Source organism: Brienomyrus brachyistius, chromosome 18 (assembly GCF_023856365.1).
Source record: "Brienomyrus brachyistius isolate T26 chromosome 18, BBRACH_0.4, whole genome shotgun sequence".
Lineage (NCBI taxonomy): Eukaryota > Metazoa > Chordata > Actinopteri > Osteoglossiformes > Mormyridae > Brienomyrus > Brienomyrus brachyistius.
The window spans coordinates 12,301,184-12,316,577 of record NC_064550.1 but is presented as its reverse complement, the minus strand read 5'-3'; positions in this window follow the sequence as shown (position 1 = coordinate 12,316,577).

Genomic DNA, 15,394 nt, shown 5'->3' with positions numbered 1-15,394 from the left:
CTCGAGTCTGTGATGATTTCACCTGAAAAATAACAGGGACATCGCCCCCCCCCCCCATTCCACTCATTAGACAGCAGCCAGTCTCTGCCAAAGCCACACTAATACCTGAACGAGACCCAAGATCCATTAAACATCACAAACAAACCCTCTCTAGCTCATTAGAAAAGGCCACATTTTTTTACCGTGCTGTTTTTTCTGCTGTTATATACAGATTTCAGCTTCAGAGCACGTAGCTTTATTAAGAACTACAGATCTCAGTACTGCTCACATTTCTACAGCCACCTAGTAAAAAACATGACATATTAAGTACTCTGGCTCTGAAGTCCAGCTGCACTTTTTAAGCTCCACCTCCACTTGATGATGAAATTAAAAGTCTCGTGATTACAGTCCCTGTATCTGCCGCTGTCTGTCATACTGTCTGCTGTTTATCGACTTCCATTTTCCTTGGGTTCTGCTCTGATAGACGCTGTCATTTCTGGGTGCAGGTGGAGTCTGTATGCCGCACCAAGGAGGACGTCTCACTTGTGACTTCACCGCACGTCCCGGTGAATCCCGGCAGGGTGTACGAGTGCTGACTGCCAGCCATGATGGATCTGGCTTGTGACGGAGACCCGTCCCTGAAAAGCCAGAAACATTTGACAGGTTTGATCATGCTCCTTTATCATTCGACACAAAATACAACAATGTCCTCTCCCTTAGTAGACAGCAGTTCCAGAATGCAGTTAAGGAGAGCAGGTGGGCTCCATCGGCCCTAGACGTTGCCATCCTGATGCACCGTAATACCACAGCCCTGGACTCCTTAATTCGTCTTTTCCCTTCAGTCTTTAACCTTTTCAGCTAGTTGGTTTTAAAAACACTAATTCTCATCTGAAGACTGACACAATCAATAAGGCTGGAAAAATGCTGGCAAGGCCGGCATTAGACGGGTTTAATTAACACAACTTGCTTCTCATCGGATTTGCCATTAATCCTTTTTGAAGAGGCACTCACATTTCATCTGTGCCCATCCCCGTGACCCAGGAGACCATGTGACCCTGAAACCGAGGTTCCAGGCAGTCATGTGACACTAAAAGCATCCCGCCTCTGAGGGCTACAATTAGGTCTTTGTACGTTATACTTTTTAACAGACCGTGTAACAAAATTGTTAAATGCCAGAACATTAAGTGTATTGATTACCCACCAAATAGAGGGATCTCTAAATAACGGGACTGTTTTCTGGGCTTTAATTGTTCCTTTTAAAGAAAATTCACTCTCTGCTGAAGAGATGCACATTTGGCCTCCCATCAAAAGCAGAACAGTCACATCTCTCGCTGTCAGTCATTTAGAGGCTTGTTTTTGCACACAGATGGGGGGGGAGTGGGAGGAGGGAATGCTTGAGAACTGTAGTATGGAAGCAAGTCAGTGACGTGACAAAAGAGGTGGAGCAGGCAAACACCAATCACAGCGAGTCCTGGTCTCATGACAGCAGGTGATTGGATCATTTCAAGTGACAGGCTTTGTTCAAGGGTAAATTAATGATTCCCTGCTGGGACAAATTTTCACCCTGAACCTGCCGTGCTGCTGCTGTCATTACGGTGCCTGTATTCCAGCATTCCAAGTTTTTTTTTTTATATAAATACACAAAAGGAAAAAAGAACTAAAGAAAGTGGCACAGTGATGCAGCACTGTGCCCAGGGGCAGTGGGTCCTTGGCTATTTGGCCCAGCTAATGTGGGTACATGCCAGGGGCGAGGGTGGGGGGGGGGCGGAGTGCAGAATCATCCAATCCTGTCCCATCGCTGGCATCAGCAGGAATGCCAGCCAATCACATTCACTCACTTTCAGAAACACACACAAAAGTTATAAACACTTCCATAATATTAGCTATTTATAAAATGACAGCTTGACTGTTATATGCCGTTATATTTTTAGGTATTTATATTATTACCGGTGTGGGTTAGGAGTCCGTGTCTGTCTTCGGAAAGGTTGCCAGCGCGGTTATCGTATCACCGTTGGGCCCTTTAACAATGATTTAACCCCAACAGCTCCAGATTAGCAGGTGACCCTGCGCTCTGCACTCATCTGACAGGGAAGCAAGGTGGGAGTTGCAAAGCGATTTTGTTAACATTAACATCTCTCTGCACATGCAGAATAAAAGGAAGAAGCAGAGAATAGTCAGCCAGCACTAAGTACACCAGCATCCCCTCATCGTACTGCCGTCTGGGGAGCGATCGTGAGGACACAGTCTGTTCTACACCATGGACATCATTTGTTACTGCAGTAAAATATATTAACACTCGCTCAGTCTTATAATATCCGGGCCCACCCTGCAAGGGGAGCTGTCAGAAGGACGGACGGATGCTATTTCAACCATAGCCATCTAAAATGACATTTTTTGAAACCCCTCAAGGCTTCCTTTAGCTTTTTATCGTGTGATAACCTCTAATTGTAAATAGAACAAAGATTGTATCACAACTTTTGACATTTCATTTCATTCCATATTTTGGTCTTTTATTCCCCAGTAGGATAATTCTGTGAACCTATACTAGACAAGCAGTTGGAGGATGGATCAGTGATAATTTGGTTTAAATAAATGACCAAAAAAATTCTCTGTTCCAGCATATAAGCAGGGATCGTCAGCCTAGTCTGTGGCATAATGTTTAATTGAGAAAATAAAAAAAAACTGGAGGATATGTATTTAAAAACCATGTCCACAGGCAAAATTGCATTTCGATCAAAATGTATGTCTGAGTTCACTGTGGTGTTGACTGTTGTATATGTGTCACACATTCACAGCATTTGGCTCCATTCGTCAGTTTCCAGCAACTGCCTCGTCCTGTCGTGTTGATCCAGAGTTCATTCCAGAAAGCAGGTAGGAACAAGGCCGCTTGCATCCAGGACAGGATGTCTTTTCCGGGGAAACCGTGTTAATCACCCTACCTGGCAGTTATAATACCAAACCGAGCCCAGCACTTCTTCAGTAAAGGAGAGTCAGAGTGGATCAATATGAACCGTGTAACACGAGACACTAATGAGTTTCCCCGACGTAGGATTTTGAGTGGCGCTGCCTGACGTGTTTGATAATGAGGCAGGCATGTACTCAAGGGCATGTAAGAGCAGAGAAGGAGAGGGAGCTAGGGAAAGAGAGGGAGGGACATTACGCTGAGCCCCCACAGGCTACAGGCGCTCGGCAACCCAGCCCGGCGCGAGCCAGACTGCGTTAGAGTCAATTAAGTATCGGTCAGTTGATTGTGCGTCGGAAACGATAAGAAACACACACAATCGGAGGAGAGAGAGAGAGAGAGAGAGGAGGAAAGAGAGAGAACCAGAGATGGAAGGGAGGGCTGGGGGGGGGGGTGGCAGAGGACAATGTGGAGAGAGACACGGTCTGATGAATAAATCACTAGGTAATGAAGCCATGTTTCTGTTTTATGTCGCATTAAACTCATGGAGGCGACTGTCACATGCTGGCCTGCTGGTTCTTCACAGAGGCGTCCAGACTTCAGAAATGTATGCTTCATGGCCTCTGAAACGCAGCTTACAGGGCAGGCTGGCAGGAAGAGGCTGCACAGAAATGTCTTCGCTTTGTTGGCTGTTCCTGTGTCGTTCTGACGGGATGTGAGACCGGTCTGAGGCCAGCCGATGCTGGACTCTGGTGTGAGCGGTTTTATTGACAACAAAAGAAATCACAGGAAGTACTCTAAAACAAGGCAGGGCGCTTGGGTCTCGAGTCAGCCCAGTCAGCACTTCGCACTCTCCGCGGTCTTTTTTTGGCCAGGGAGGGACTGTAGCTGGGCGGCTTGATGAGCTGCCAGCCAGTGGCGGGTGTGGCTTCTGAGTGGCAATGCTCTGCACTTCCGATTGCGGCTGGCATGGCCTCGATGCCCCTTTGGCCGCACTGTTACAGTCACCCACCTACACGCTACTCCTAGCCTAGATCCCTGACCTCCAGGATCCCGAAACATATTTATTCCAGGGGGGAGATGCTGGGTCGGGGGCAGGGCCTGTAAGGAGGTCGTCCCTGATGGTGCCGTTTTCTGCCGAGTTCCATGGGAGAGAGAAGATGAATGTGGCCTCACGCCAGCAATGGGAACCAGGGCATGTGTCAGGTGGTCGTGGATTATAAAGACAAGTTGTACTGGAGTTGTACAAACACACATCCAGGTTCAGGATACTGGGGTTTGCTATTCCAGAACTTGCACTCGTGTGATTGTGATATCACTGGTACGGTACTGTACATAAACACACAGAACAAATTCCATTATAAAAAAAAAACCCACATACATTCAAAGAGAAGTAGACGATTAAGGTCTCAGTGTTAATTATTTAAACTGCTGTTCTTATGTATGTATTCATTCATTCCAAATTAGGGCTGGCAGGTAATCCAAAGCACGAACTTAACAAACAAGCCATCGATTTGATCTCAATGTCCTGACCCACAGTAAGTCTCATGGCTCTTAATGCAGGAGCCGGAATGATGACCAGTTTGTCTCAGCCAAGATCCTGATGCAGCTTCCCATGAGGCCATCTGCAGCCATCATACTGAATATAATTAGCTAATTAAAAATCCACACTTTCCCGCTGTAACTCGCTTTGCGGCGTTTCACTGCTAAGTGGCTGCTGACAACCCTACTGTCACTATGACTAATGTTAACGACGTTCAGCCTCCTCTCCACCCTAGTTAGGCCAGATACCACAGTCAACCTTTATCCTGTAGAACATTTATATATGGGACACTGTAAATCTTTTGGAAACGTGTCTGCTGAACGGTAAAGACAGGAATGGATGACATATATACTCAAGCCTAATCCCCTAAAACAGGATAAGAAGACTGATATTGTTCATTATGTTTAGTACTTACTGTGTATATTGCTATTCTTGACACATAATGTACACTGCATAACATTCAGAAATCTTAGTTAATGTACTGTCTAACTGTAATGTATAAAGTCTGCCTCAGCCACACTAAGAAATTCACAGCTTAGTACGTCGTACTGTATCCCAGTTTTTGTTACATGCTGAATTTTGTAAACACCACTTACTGTAGAGATCTCACTATTTAGTGAGCTGTCTCACTTTGGTCACAACTAGTGTGTATAGACATCTAGAGTATATATATTTACTGTTTGCAGATGGGTTGTCGTTATTACCTGATATTTGTATTTTATTTTATGTTTACTTTATCTAATTATTCCATGTTTATTGTCTTGTTTGCTTTGGAGTGAAACGTCGAGTCAAATTCCTTGTAAGTGTCACCTTATTTGGTCAATAAAACTAATCCTGATTCTGATTCTGAAGTGGTCTGCCTAGGGCACAGTTTGCCCCTACAATCTCGTCAACGTCCAGTAAATGCTGCATTATGACTCTAGGCACGTCTGAAAGTGCATACTCGTTTACTGTGTAGTATGTGAAACATAGGTGAACATCAGCGTGATTTAAAGAGTCTGAAGAACGTCACTCAGAAATTTCTGTCAAGATGGCAGAAGAAGTGCCGTCTATACAAATTTAAGTAGATAACAATACCCAGTTACATAAGTTGACTCAGATTGCGTATTTTTTTACAATATTTAACTTTCGCTATGGGTTAAGCTACGTCATTGGTCAACATTCGGAGTCTGGTACTATGCATTACTGCAGTATATGTCCAAGTGCATGCATACTGTTCTCATGCAGACATACAGTACACACTGCATTAATGATCAAGCAGTAGGCCTCTAACGAAATTCAGTACCTACCATGTAAGCATGCAATTCCAGACCCTGCCTCTATGTTCCTCTGCTTTGATTCACACTGACATACGAGAATTACAATTTCAAAATCTGATGAAATTCTGCAAAACACTACAGACCAGGATGGCTGCGTGGCCCCTCTCACACAGACACACTTGTTTGCGTTCATATCTTTGTGGGATCTGTCCATTCACATCTATGAGCAAAACCCTGATCCCAACCCTAACCCCTACCCAGCCCTAACCTTAACCGTAGGTAATCAAACAAAAGGCTTTTGACATTCTTAGTTTTCCGATTGCGGTCACAGATTTGTATAAAGTTGAATTTCCCCTTGTGGGGAGGGTGGGGAGAGGCAAGGGCACCCTTAGCACACGAAGGGTCATGGGGGCAAAAGCCTAAGTGCAAATGTGTTGTGATGGGCGGGGGGACGATGTCTACACCCCCCAATATTTAATTTGGCATCATTCATTCTCTCCCTGAATAGACTTTTGTACTAAACTTAAGTACTGCGCCCCCCCCCCCCCCCCCCGCCACATATCAAACTCCCTCCTTCTCCGTTGCCCAGGTGGTTTAAAAGAATAACTGCCCAAAATGTGGCATTTCCCCCACAGCCAGTACAAAAGTGGGTAGAGATTCTTCACCCCCCTCTGTTTAAACATTGACTCAGGCCTCTCAGCGAAATGAATTTTTTAAACAATCTCGGAATCGGAAGCACCGGGAAGCTGAGCCATTCCAATGTGTCTGGCTTCAGCCACGGGCACATCTTAATTGGCAGTCCCTCGGCACGTGAGGAGTCACATAAAACACAGCGGGATCGCTTAGCGGCGTGTCACCCTCCCCGAAATGAGCTGCTCCTCCGATCCCAAGGGCCACATGTCCAGTGCCGGGCAGACGAAGTCACAGTCAGGGCCCCTGCACCCCAAATCAGGAACTCCAAATCCCTGTTCCTGGCTGGTGCTTAAACTGCATAATTCTCTCTGTTCCATAATTTAGTGAAGCCCCTCCCAGGCCAGCAGCACAGCATACAGCGGGGGTATAGTACTGGGTATACATAGGTATATGGTGTATACCCACCTCTAAGAAATGGGTTGACCGTATACCCACCTAAAACTGATCAGAAATGCTTATCAATCAGAGGAAAAGTGTGTATAAGCAGCTATATGGTATAACAGCGTACCTGCCTACCAAGGGCTTGTCTTGATAGGTGTAGTATTCACTGTGTCAGTCTCACACCACACAACCCAGTCAGCGCTACACAGCAGCAGACTTCCCAGGTCTCCACACATCCATATTCAACTGACCTCTGATGCCAGTGCTTAACTGACCCATAAATTATCATGCATTATGACCCAGCACCCAGTGACAGCACTGCCCTGACCTGGGCCGAAAAACCGTGACCCTCAGTGTCCACCTATATGGCTGCCGTGTGACAACCCAGGGCAGCCCCCCCCCCGGATCTGTAGGTTTATTTCTATGAAAAACAACAGGGGCTCGCATACGCACACGTTAGCGGAGACTCGAAAGGATCTGGGCTAATTGACCAGACAGTTGAAAGTTCACGGCTGGTCATCTTAGCAACAAGAAAACAAACTGGATCGGTAAACCCTAAAGTCCAGGTGTCTCATTTAACCTCTGACCTCTCTGCGAGGCCAACCCACGATGCTTTGCTCTCTGGCTGTCACATGACCACCTCAGCGCCTCAAACATTCCCGCAGAGGACGTCAGCGTGGCGTCAACCAGCCCATGCAAGTACACCCACTGGCCCATAACCGGCTTGGCTGAGCGACTCTGCTGATAACTATTAGTCCCCCTGAACATACGAGGTCATTAAACACAGCAGGCTGATTTATCAGCAGCTCCGACCCCGGCAGCCACACGGACCGGCGCTACACAGCGTGGCCAGGAAATCGGCAATGCTGCAGATATCACAGCATCCTCTTCAGGATATACATCATCTGAAAACACTCTATAATATATGCACATAAATAAGCACAAATATTTATTTCCTCTGGATATCACAGTACAGTCCAAGAGGCATTTACAAAAAAAAAAAACGTTTTGATTATGGTTAAAAATCCATCATCCATCTTCCTCCCGCTCTCCATCCATTAGGTCAGCGGTGAGTGGCCCGGAGTGAACCGGATTTATCCGGAAGAAACCAGATGGAGGCATAGGACACTGGTGGGACGACAGGGCTGGTGGCTCTGGGGAGTCACAGTGTGACGAGTGGTTTCTCACATGCCACTGGTGGTTCACCCGCCGCCTGCCACCCTCCACCCAGTGACCTGCTAGTTCAGCGCCGTCATTTTCTCAGGCACACCCTCCCCGGGTGAAGAACTTCTCCGCTCGCAACTTCAGCCATGCTTCCGAATTCCTGTTCCTTTAATTCAATAGATGGTCCTCAAGCCCCACTGCCCTGCTTGTTTTCCTGCTATCCCTGCCCAACATACAACTGGTTCAAGGTATCGGACTCCACAATACGTTTGGTGGAGAAGATGGAGCGGATAATTCCTTCAAAGGCGTCTCTCTGTAACTGGCTTTCTACTTGTGGTTCTCTATGATCTCTCTCCACCTTGACCTTAGGTGCCCCCTCATGCACAGGCCGGTTAGCCAGCGTGAGCCCTTGTGGAGTCAGACAGGATTTCCGATTCGCATCACAGATTTCACCCTCCATTCTAGCCCTTTTCCAAATTCCCGCCCTCAGGTTCCAACAGCTTGGCCGCTTCGCGTCTTTGTGCTTAACCTATTTCTTGAATAATTGTGATCACTGGGGGATCGATGGACGAATCGGGCGCAAACTGCCACCAGTCAGAAACCGTGAAACCAATTTTAAAGAGACATCGGGGTTACATGCGATTTTCTGGGAGAGCCCTGCTCAGCACTGATAGTCTTCAGCAGAATGGACTGAATGCATCCCTTGTGGCCTCGCTTCCATTTTTTTTTTTACTCTGGCTTGGCAAAGAAAAAAGAAAAAAAATGCTTGCATTGTGTTCACTATAATTCCTGTTTAGACCGGAAAATGAGGTAGTGCAAGATGGGAGAGCCTGATTGGCTGAGGAGATGAATCGCTGCAGAAATTAACACCCCAACACAGCGCCCTCTGAGTCCTCTGCCCCCTTCTCTGTGTTGAGTCCTCTGTCCATTTTTAGGGTCTTCTCCTCTCTCAGTCCGCAGCTGTTAGCTCCTTCTGCTAGTTGCTGCTTTCAGGACAGAAGTCTATAGGCTCAAAGCACCAGACGGCCTCAGAGAGTGTCAGGCCACCGATTAAAACCACAAATCAGAATTTGTTAGTCTGCTAGAGGCCAGCTCAGTTCTTTCAGAGGAATGGCTTTTCAGCTGTTTCTGCAACGAAGAGACCCATCTTCCTAAGCAGAGATTTTCATCACGCTGTGGAAATACTAAATACTTCATTTTCTAAATTAACTTTTCCTTTCTATTCAGGCCACGAAATGTGGTGTCCAACAAGAAATGAATGAATCGTCGTACTTTAATCCATTCCCCGGAATATTCCTTCAAACATGCGATGTGTGGAAACGACGAAAAATGAGTTTGCCAGAATCCTGAGAGCTCGCCGCGACCGGGCACCTTCCAGAAAATCCGATCAGCCGTTAAATTGTGATTAGAGAACGTTCACCCGACCGTAAAATTGTTACACTAGGGGGCCGGTAGGGCGTGAGCTCTACACAAAATTACAAGCAAGCACACGGGTGGAGATTCTGAACCTGAGTCGCTCCTTGACTGACAGGAACAGGTCGGGCCTGCAGAGATACAGATATGTGTGGTTGGGGCGTAATTCATGTATTCAGCACCACTACCCAGATTCACTGTGCAGCTGCTGTAACTGGGAGCTGATCCGCCAATGTGAATGATGTGGGATTCCTGTCACTAGGATGCTGTGGGGTCCCGATGTCCCCGCAGCTCTGTTCTGCCCATGCAGCCTATTAGCAGAAAGCTAGCAAGTGCTAACTCACATTTCCGCTGCTAAACATTAATCAGGTAGAATATTGTTTACAGGGGTATTGATTTCCCCCAGCACAGTACTTCACAGAGTAAATTGAAAACTATTTTGTAGCTATTTATCTCTTACAGTCTTTGTTGGCTGTGCGCTAAAATAACTTAATAAGCCTTTGTGGTTCCTGTGTAGTAATGAAATAATTGATCGATTGATTGGCTAATTGATTTGATTATAAAATGGACCCCCACCCCCTGGCCCTCCCTGAGCAAAGAGCTGTACCAGCTCACTCCCCCTGATTAAATGCCTTGTGAACACGCCTACCTCGGGCTGTCTTGCTGTGTTGCAGCTCAGACTCTGGCGTTTTCAGGTTCGGCTGCCGGGGAAACGAGAAGGACCAGATGAACCAGGCTGCTTCAGACATTCCGCCGGCGAAGGGAATAAAAATTCTAGTGAAAACTTTGACGACTGGCCCTGTATCCCCCCCCCAAAAATGATACCGGTGCCACATGTGAGTCAGCTGGGGCGCAGTGATGTGGAAGGGGGTAGGAGACTGCTTAGGAATCCTGAAGCAGCAGAAATTATCTGCGTCTTCAGAAATACATCAGTGCCTTTGACAGGCAGACTACCGTGCAGCTACTCACGGCGGCTGCTGTCTGCCACTGCCACCCCCCCCCCCCTCCTGTCTTCACCGGTAACGTCTGCAAGCCTGTCTGTCAAGGCTGGTTATTTCATCTGCCTGCTGTCAGATGGGGCAGGCCTCAAAAGACACCTTGGGAGCAGAGGATGTGTCTGGTGGAGGAACTGGCCTGATTCCTCAGCCCCACGGGTAGCGAGTGATCTCAGAGACGGGGCCCTGGGCCCCAGTGTTGTTTTGGTCCGGTTCCCAGGCACCGTTTTCAGGCACGGTTAAGCTTGGCAAAACCCTTGTTCTTACACCTTCCTGGTACACCGAGTGACTCCAGAGGTTGAAGGCTTCCAGATCAGTACTCAGCCTCGTTGTCCTGAAATCTTCTGGAGGGACAATGGCTTCACACGACAGCTGCTGCTCACCCACTGATCACTGTCTGTGCTGCCCTCAGTACGCGTGCTGAACTATCAGCACCAGGCCACGCCCTCTTTTTTTTTGCATCCCCTGCGCTAAATCGAATTTTCAAGTTTTATTTATGAAGTTAGGCGAATGTCAGTTGCGCAGACTTATCAAACCAGGTGTCTGGCACGGAGGAGGCGTCGAGCAGCGCCTCAGCGGTGGCGAGCGGAGTTCACGTCGCTGAGCAGGAAATCGATAAGCCGTCTGTCAAAAGCAAGCCGTCCCTCCAGATACGTCGTGATAAGTTATGACGGCCGAAACGGCTGCATCGGCAAAGGTTCCGAGTTAAATAAAGGTTTCGTTTCTGCACACCAGAAGTTTGCAGTAGGACTGCGGTAATTAGTGATTGGCATAGGAATACAGACTCGGAGTTTCTTGTGAGGAGCATTAGAAGCGTGACTGATCCATGTTCAGGCGACACTGAAACAAGCCTCTGTTTTGTTCATTTCTTTATGTTTATGGTTACAGCTTTGAAATGTAAAGATGACACAATTTCTATAAAAAAATGATACAAGTGACATATGAAGACGTTTGTGCTGCCCTATTATATTTAAATGCCTGCTTAACTATAAATCTAGCAGGAACTTCTGACAAGGACTGGGTCACTTGACAAAATACCCACTTTCATTACCCACAATGCCATTACAGTCACGAGCCGCTCAGCTGGCCAATCAGCTTTCCCATCCCACTGGCAAGGCAAAAGGAGGTGTCCTGTGGTACTCCTCTACAGACAGAGAGATGGGAGATGAGATAGATGAATGAGAGAGAGAGAGAGACGGAGGTAGATTGATTGTCACCTTGACACATTTTCCTTCCTTCCATCCATCCATCCATCCATCATCTGCTTGTCCTGCACAAGGTTGCAGGGGTCCAGAGCCTATCTCAGAAGCTATGTGCAGAAGGCAGAAAACTACCCAGGACGGGGCACCAACACATCACAGTTGACACCTTTTGTAATGTGTTTAACCCTGTCTAACCCTGGATACACCTGGCATAATTCACCAAAATGTGTATCTCAATTGTCCCCAGACGTGTTTGAGGACTGAAAACGATGTGCACCAGCAAGGGGGCAGTCTGATACCCGAGCCGTGATCTCCAGTCGGGTTTATGAAGTCCCTCGTGGAACGTCTCAGGAGACGACTTCATAACAGGAAACGGCATGTGAGTGTGTGTGTTCACTGCAGTTTTACTGACTCCTGTAGATTCTGAAGAGAAAGACACCCATTATCTTTGACAACTATGATTAAGGACTCCGGCAAAGTGAATCAGCATGGTTTGTACCCCGGCTCTCTTTTCTTGTTTTGAATCACTCAGCACAAAAAGCACATTATAAACAGCTGCCTAGAACAATTTCGGTAAGCCTGGGCTTGGAAATAAAAGCCGCATCTCCAGCTAGAAGCGCGCTGCCAGCTAGCGCGTGCCAGGCACGCTGCCCGAGGCCCGCGAGCAACGCCGTTCCTGCATACAGCCTAGTGGCAGCAAAAAGGTCTCAGTGTTGGCCAGCGCAACGCTTCCTACAATCCGGCAGGTTTACAGTAACAGTCCATACCTGACGTTACTGGGCTGTGTATGAAGAGGAGAACATTTCTGCTGGCTGAGTTCACGTCAGGGCGCCGTCCCCAAGACCCGCTGTCACGATCCTCGCCCACGTTGCCAATTGAGGCTGTGAGAGTGTGGTACTTGAGCCTATAACGCTGACCCGAGTGTGGCATGTTCTCTAAAAATGCATCATGCTGCACAGAATTGCATAAATCTTTTTGTGTGTATCGTCTGGGAGACACAGCTGTGAGAGGTGAGGTGGTCCTACTTGTGGTTTGGGAGGGACATACCATAAATATGGAGGCAGCTTGCAGGTGCTTGGAGTAATAATGCTCCACCAATCCCAGCTGTAATGGCTGGCCCTTTAAATCTTGTTCTTTCCACTGTCCTCTCATGGGTGAAGATTACAGAGGGATCAAAAAGCAGACAGAGAACACGATCCGGCTGGGTGGCTTGTACCACATCATGGATGCTTTATGTAAATCCCTCTGGGCTCCTGTGTCAGTCCTCTTTGACCACCAGCGGACTGTGGAACGGGATGAGATTGACTCCATGTGCTGTGGATGGCTGACGGTGGAGAGCCCAACACCGCCCCCCCCCAGATATGGGAGTACCAGGGCATAGCAATCACAAGAACAAAGAGATCTCACCCCCAATGTGGACATACTGAAGCTTGCTAAAAAGACTACTTCACTAGAGGACTATTAAAAGATTTTGGGGTAACTAGTCAAAGGGCTTCCAAATTAGTCTGCTCACCAATCGTGGGATCTCTCAAACAGACGAGGTGTAATCCCCAATTATAGGGATTCGAGTATCAATCTCTCCTGAATCATAGGGCTTCCCGTGAAGATCCCTCCTCAATTACAGGCCTTTTAGATGAGATCCCTCACCAATCACAGGCCTTTTAGATGAAATCCCTCACCAATCACAGGCCTTTTAGATGAAATTCCTCACCAATCACAGGCTTTTTAGAGGAAATCCCTCACCAATCACAGGGTTACGGATTGTTTTTGACTACAGTGAAAACACCAACTTGCATCCCACCCAGGGTGTCCCCCAGCCTCGTGCTGGTGCTGCCAGAGATTAGCTCCAAGCTACCTTGTGACCCCAGGCAGATGAAGAGCTGGAAGATGGATATATAAAAACACCAGAATAACTTACATAAATGTACCGAAGAAAGTTGTAAGGCAGAAATGGGCAAGAACACAGAAAAGGTGACATGGCTTCAGTTTGGGTGGATTCAATCTGGAAACATCACCAGAGAAGCTACAGACCGCAGGGCCTGATCCTGAAGAACCCAGCTAACCCTCTGCTTTTGTTGTTAGCAAAGTATTTCTACACAAATGGCTTGTAATTCATAGGAGGAGAAGCTCCTTTGGGCGTCTGAAGTCATGAAAGCCCCACCCACAACCAGAAGGGGGTGTCTCAGAAAACAGGCTTCGTGCAATTTACACCTGGCAAGTGATGAAGGGACCCGAAGAGGAAGGAGGGCACCGGGGGGACGGATGTGGGGATGATCAGCGCGGGCCGGACTGGCCATCTGGACGGCGCCTTCACAGGATACGCTCTGACCTCGTTTAAACCGCCAGGGGGTCAAAACCCATCTTCCTCTACACAAATTGGACAGGTGACAATGGCAGAGATGAAATGCGATATAAGGTGCTGGGGTGCTCAAAGTCAGTGGGGAAACATACTCAAGCCTAAACTCAACAAACGGCATAATCCCCAGAGCCCATAAACATTCATCTCTGTGTTTGAAAGACTTTATTCTGCATTAAACCTTCAAAGCTCTACTGCCCCCACAGGGTAGCTGTATGTAAGCGCTGATCAGGGTGGGAGCCGTCGCGCCTTGATTTGAATCATGTGGATGGATGTTGTACATCAATAGAGATACATTCTGCTAGGCAAATTTAAGAGGCTTCTTCAGTACCACGATGTATTGTAATGCCTTCCGAGGACAGAAGCTGTTTGGAATGCAACTGGTGGCTTTATACCTTATTGGACCCTTGAACATAGTTATGTACCTGTCATTTTGTCCACCCCCATGTATGCTGATGTTACATGTTGTTCCCATTCCCATTATCAGTCTCCTACGATTCACTGTATCTTTTCAGTTAATAATCATTTCTGTATACTTCACACTCAGCGACCAACTACCCGGCAGAAGACAATTTGACTGATTCCCTTAGTGATAGTGAGTGCAGTGTCGTGGCGCCTCTGGGAGGGTGTTCATCTGGGCCAGCCACACCACCACAGAGTGGGTCGTCTTGGAAACATTCTAGGCATGATTTGAGGACATCTCAGAATCGACAACCAAGCCACCTTTTTCAAATGGGGCAAAATATGGAACTGGCCCTTTAAATCCCCCCCCCCACCGCCTTACACATGCATGCAAATCACTGTAACTCAAGTAACACTGTCTTCACACAAGGCCCTTTATGTTTCTCGTGTTCTGCATTAAGCCATTTCCTTAAGCATTAACTGCAAGCTATTGCGAATCCCAGATCTAGGAGCCTCGGGTGATAAATGGTACTTCGTTTCACCTCCAGAAAAGCCGATAATGAGCCAGGCTTTATCTCGTCAGAGGACTTAGACATATGGGGGAAGGGGAGGTGACCCCCAAACACACACACAGATCTTTTAATTATTCTTTGTGGCGGCCGGATGATAACGCTGAGCACGGCGTCTATAAAACGATTCACAGCCTTTGTGCAATTTACAAAAAGACTAAACCAAGCTTGTTTAAAATTAATGGAGAATATTCAGAATTGGTCATATAGCATGTCAATAGCAGGTTTAACAGCTACAATGTGTATGGTGCGTGTGTGGGGAAAACACAGGCACAGGAGACCTCAAAAACATTTTATGCAAATCAGCAAATACAATTAAACAGAAAATATAAATTAATATTAAACAGAAAACAGAAAAGCCGCTGAAACAACAGGTTAATTCGTTCTGCCGCAGTGCAGACATCAGTGACATTTCGAGCACATAATCCTCTCTCGCAAAAGGCCGTCTTAAAAAAAAAAAAAGCTTCCTACATGAAAAAGCATGCGAGCAGGCAACATTGCTGTTGCTTTAAACAAGGACAGCCTTGAAAAACGCC